Genomic DNA, 5,133 nt, shown 5'->3' with positions numbered 1-5,133 from the left:
CAGACTTACAAAAAGGCAGGATATGAACGTTTGAAATTATGCCAGTCGCCGTCAATGGGGCCTAAGAAATAGTACGTGAAAATGGCTGAATTAATCACGACTTAATCCTGATGGTATCTAGGCAGGGGCAGCTACCTAGTCCAACGTTGATTAGCTTGGACAGAAATGTTAGTTGGCCAAGGTCTTCGCGGCAGCGAAACAAAAAATGAAGCGTGTGATTGTCTGTTAGTATCTGATGCTGATCGTACTGTTTACGACGCACACACGTAGCCGCCTGATGTGATGTGCTCGGCCGGTAGTTGCACGAGAACAAGACTCGAAATGGCAAAAGAAAAGAAAAAGTACCGGATTTTGTTCGGGGCTTTGAACCCGACGTGAATCGAACACGCAACCTTCTGATCTGGAGTCAGACGCGCTACCATTGCGCCACGGATCCGGTGATGTTAGTTCCTACAGTCTGGTTTATACCTCTATTGATCTAACTGGACGACTTGTAACAAAAATAGATAACATATCGTCAACAAGTTTACAGTTCATCTCGTTAACCGCTCGGACATTTACCCAGGAGGAATACAGCACTTAACAAAAATCATACTTGATGCCTCGAGCTTCAATCCGCCTGTTCTTTTCATTGTTAGCTTTTTCTTTTCTTTTGCGAAAGTGCCTAAACAGGCATGGTATGGTAGATATGGTACAGTTCCAAGAGTATGATCTACCTCATCTATATCATATCCTCCTTTATATACTTTAGGAGTGTCTGTTCGAATTTCATACGGGTTGAAGCTCCTTGAGAGCATACTCTTGTCCGAAATCGCTTGATGCAGCAGTGGAGCCAGAATTTTGGTATTGGGTTGCAGGTGGATTTACTTGCGTTTAAATATTTTTTTCTTTACACATATAAATCTGCAATATGCATAGATCACACGTTAAACATCAAAAGGTTGCAAGAATTGATCAGCCAAAAAATAACGATTAGCTATTCTCAGCTGCAGTTTAAATCATAAATTGAGAACTCGAGCCCTGTTCTAGGCACTTGGGCCAGCCCATTTTGATAACATATTTTTGATCGTGTAACTGTGGTAGCAGCCCAAAGTGCAGCTAAAGCCCACGTAGTTCTTGTTTGGTACTAAAGTGTTTTTACGGATTTGAACCTTATCGTCATCTAAATCCCACAAAACCTCATCTCTAATCCACTAGGTACGAAGAGTATTGATTGGACGTCCTAGGGGATTTGATTTTCCAGCCTCCTGGACCCTGTGCTGACACGTGTCCTTATTCATGCCGGGCAGCAAAAAATCCCGCTTTTGCTTCAGTGTAGCAAAAAACAGTTCAGTCACGAAATAAAAGAAAGAGGTTGAACTCACCGGACAGACCACCGGAGAGCGCGTAGCAAAAAATTATGCTATTGTAGCAAAAATGGACATCGGAGACGTCGACGGGGAACTCGCCGGAGAACTCACTGGAGACCTCCCGGAGAACCTAGTAGCAAACATATATTGCAATTGTAGCAAAACTATATAAATGTTGTAGCACAAAAATTATTCCTAGGTTGCAAATCGGGAGACCTCGTTAGAGAAATCGACGGAGACCTTGCCAGAAATCTTGTACTAAAACATTTCTCCCTCTTTAGCAACAGTGCAGAACAATTGTAGCAAAAAAAAAATCTACCATCTTTAACCCCCACTGGTAGCAACACCAAACATCATCGGTAGCATACTCGACCACCAAGAGTTGCAAAACTGGCCAGCATTTGTAGCATCGATGGTGGTGGTTGCACCTGACTAGGTGGCGAGCATGGAACGAGTGAACAATTAGGTTGTGTCTCCGGCGGGGTGAAGATGTCCTCCGCCTCCAACGGGGCTCGGTCTTGTCGGGCTCGGTCTCGAACAAGGCGCACCTGCGGAGATGGGATCTCGTCAGCGGGAGGCTGATCCGGCCGCCGATTTGGCGTGAGATCGGCAAGCTCGGCCGCTTGGGAGGGGCGGCGAACGACTGTGAGCCATGGCGACCGCCCTACTAGAGTTTGGGCACGCAGCGGAGGATGTTGAGGCGGTTGTTGATTTGGTCGGCGGCTGCGGTCGTGGCTGGATCCCGCCTCTCCTGTTCGTCGAGCCCAACGTGTGGTGGCGGCGAACGGCTATGGGTCGCGGCGGCGAGGCGCGGGACGTTGGCACGGCGGCCAGCCAGCTTCGTCGGTAGCATTGCCGCCCGATCTTCCCAGCACGGTGGCGTCTCGCTTGGTGGTGTTGGGCAGGTGAGGTGGCGAGAAAAAAAAGATGGGAAAATTGAGTGGAGGAGAAAGAACCGTGTAGGATAAGGAGAAGTGGTGGGGCCCAGGCGGGGACACGCGGCGCGTAACCAAGGCGGAGGATGCGATCGCTCCGTGCCCCCGGGGGAATAGCATCGTTTTTCTTACGAAAATTCACAAAGATTTGAGAAAAAAAAAAGAGGATAAACAGGAATTAAACTCACTCAGCAGTCAACACTCTAGCACCAAACATGCATTTAGAATAATTGAGGATTTAAAGTTTGGTGAGGATTATCACCACTAAAACTTTAGCGCGAAACAAGGCCGTAGGATCACACGCCCCGTGCGATGGCTCGGGAAGTCTGTACATCCAGAATTCCCGATTTTGATGTCGTGTACACGTCAAAATGTAACCAATACACACATACATATGTACAGTACAGGAGCTTGTAGCTGATTTTATTTTGCAAAGCATTCATTGTATACCTTAGAATTAGTCTAGCTCCGTCCTTGGCTTGACGACAGTACGGTTTTTGTGAGAGCTTTCGAGCGCGACGGCGACATGAGCTGACGGGTTGGAGAGCAATACCAGACATAGGTGTTGAAATGAAAGGCAAAATCCTTTGATTCATGTAGTATTTTAGATTTTGACTAAATCTTAAAGTTCACATATGTTATAGTCCATGTGAGTAAAATGGCAATTATATACAACAAATGTATGGAAAATAGCAAAAATGATAAAGAAACTCATTATTTTAATACAACAATTCCAACATGTTATTTTGTATACGAACTGTTACTTAGCACAATTTCGCATCTTATTTTGGTAATTCCTTCATAAATGTAGTATACTTTTTTGAAGTATTCAAATATTGAAAACCCCATTTTTTTGAAAAGCCCACTACCTGGTTATGAAGTAATAATTTGGTTGTGAAATTACCATTGTTCGTGAATGAATTACTACTATAAATTATAGTTTTTCAGCGGTTTAGTGGATTTTTCTTCAAATACCTACTACTGAGCCTCTATTTACCACCATTGGTGTTCACACAGCTTTCGCATTTCTTCCAGCCTCGCGCAAACTCTTTCCCGCCAATCCACGCCTTTTCGCCTTCCCCCGAGCCTATGCTTTTTAGATCACTAGGATGTTAATTTACTACTCATTTTAATGATGTAAGTCTTGCCGTCATCAATAACACAACCTAGAGGTCCGAGGATCCATTGGGTCATTCACCAAAATCTAGAGTAAACCCTGGAGATAGGTGTTAGTCAAAAGAAACAACATGTTCACCGCATCCTTTGACGGATATTAAGTAGATAGAGACCATCAAAGTTGGCTTCCTTTGACGGATATTAAGTAGATAGAGACCAGTGCTATTCCTCAAAGGTTTTTGCTGAAGCAAAAAAGAAACGCTTGTCGGTGTAGGGGAATAGCACTGGTAGACGTTGTATGTGATAGGTGCGCGTTATCGCTGACGCGTCTATCAGGCGTATAGGTTCAGATTGAACTCCGGAAGGCCAAAAATGTCGTCGCTCATGGAGTTTTAGGGCGAACCCATAAGCGACAATGGTTTTGTACTAGTGAGCACAAAGACAGCCACACGCCCCCCCCTCCTCTCCCAACGTAGAGTGGGACAACAACCTCATCACCGCCATAATCCTCTCCCGACACGTGCATCGCCTCCGACCTTCCTCCTCAGGCAACTACGGAACGCAGAGTCGACGAAGAAGGTACTGCCCACTGGAGTTGAGTGTTGCAAGCAGATGCCGGTGTTGCTACCACTGTGGATTTGCGTCATAAGAGAAATTTTTGTGCTACAATAGCTCTTTGGATTTGCATCATGTGAAGAATTTTTTTTTTTACAACTTAAGCACACTTTATTCATTGCACAAAAGAGTTGCATCATTTAACACAGATTGTAAAATAAAGCCCAGGGATCATCCATCCAAACAGACGGAGGTGAACCCCTAGCTGATCTAGCTAATTCATGTGCCACTACGTTTACTTCCCTTGGGATATGTTCAAGCGAAATTTTGATGAACTCACATGCGATGTGGTAACAGTCATCGAACACCGCAACTGCAACTCTATGGCTTATGGCTCCGTTCTTTATCGTCTCCACCACTTCTAGACAATCTGGACCGATATATGATGCTCGGTAATTAGCAATCAATGCACTAATGGCCACTGCCGATCGTTTCTCACGCTGTACTTGCTCGCCGTTCACTGCCTTTCTTCGTTCTCACCATAACGGGCAAGTGATTGCATAAGATTCAGCTGTTATCGATTGGCCTAAGAGGCCTAAGACAGTAGTTTTTTTCTTTTTTGACATGTAGTAGTTGGTTGTTCAGAACATAAATGAAATTCCAGAACCGATTGGCCTGCAAGATCCATAGCGCATGCCTCTGCAACTTTCAGGTCTAATCCAAGATTGCCATACTCACTTAGCGCGGGGACAAAGAAAGAGTAAGTGTTTCACATCTTTGGCTCTCCACTCTCACATATTGGACATTGACCAATATATGAAGTAAAAGCAAAAAAGTGTTTGCTACACAGAAGCAATTACAGGATTAGGAGAGAATTTGGACAAGTTTCGCCTTTGGACAGGAGGATTGGAGGATATTATCCGGGAGGCTTAGCGTTGCCCTAAAAGTTAGGGGTTATACGCCTATGCGTCTAAGCCGCAAGTTAAATCACAACTTTCCGTAGCTGATATACAACATAGGGAAAAAGAACAAGAGGTTAGAGTTACAATCAATCACAAATTCACAATCCATGGTTTCAGCGCACAGCCGTCATAGTGTCATACCCTTGGACGAATCGCTTCTCCTCGCATCGGACGAGGAAGCGATCTCGCAGCAAACCGCAGAAGGAGGTGGTAGAC

At 44.9% G+C, this 5,133-nt stretch overlaps 1 non-coding gene across 1 annotated transcript; it reads right to left on the bottom strand.

Moving 5' to 3' along the window:
- Positions 1-364: 364 nt before the first annotated feature.
- TRNAW-CCA lies at positions 365-436 on the bottom strand. The gene has a single exon. It is a non-coding gene; the product is annotated as a tRNA-Trp (tRNA).
- Between the last annotated feature and the right edge of the window lie 4,697 nt (positions 437-5,133).

This window comes from Lolium rigidum, chromosome 3 (genome assembly GCF_022539505.1).
Source record: "Lolium rigidum isolate FL_2022 chromosome 3, APGP_CSIRO_Lrig_0.1, whole genome shotgun sequence".
NCBI classification, from domain to species: domain Eukaryota; kingdom Viridiplantae; phylum Streptophyta; class Magnoliopsida; order Poales; family Poaceae; genus Lolium; species Lolium rigidum.
Note: the sequence above shows the minus strand (reverse complement) of the source record. Positions and strands in the feature narration are given on the sequence as shown.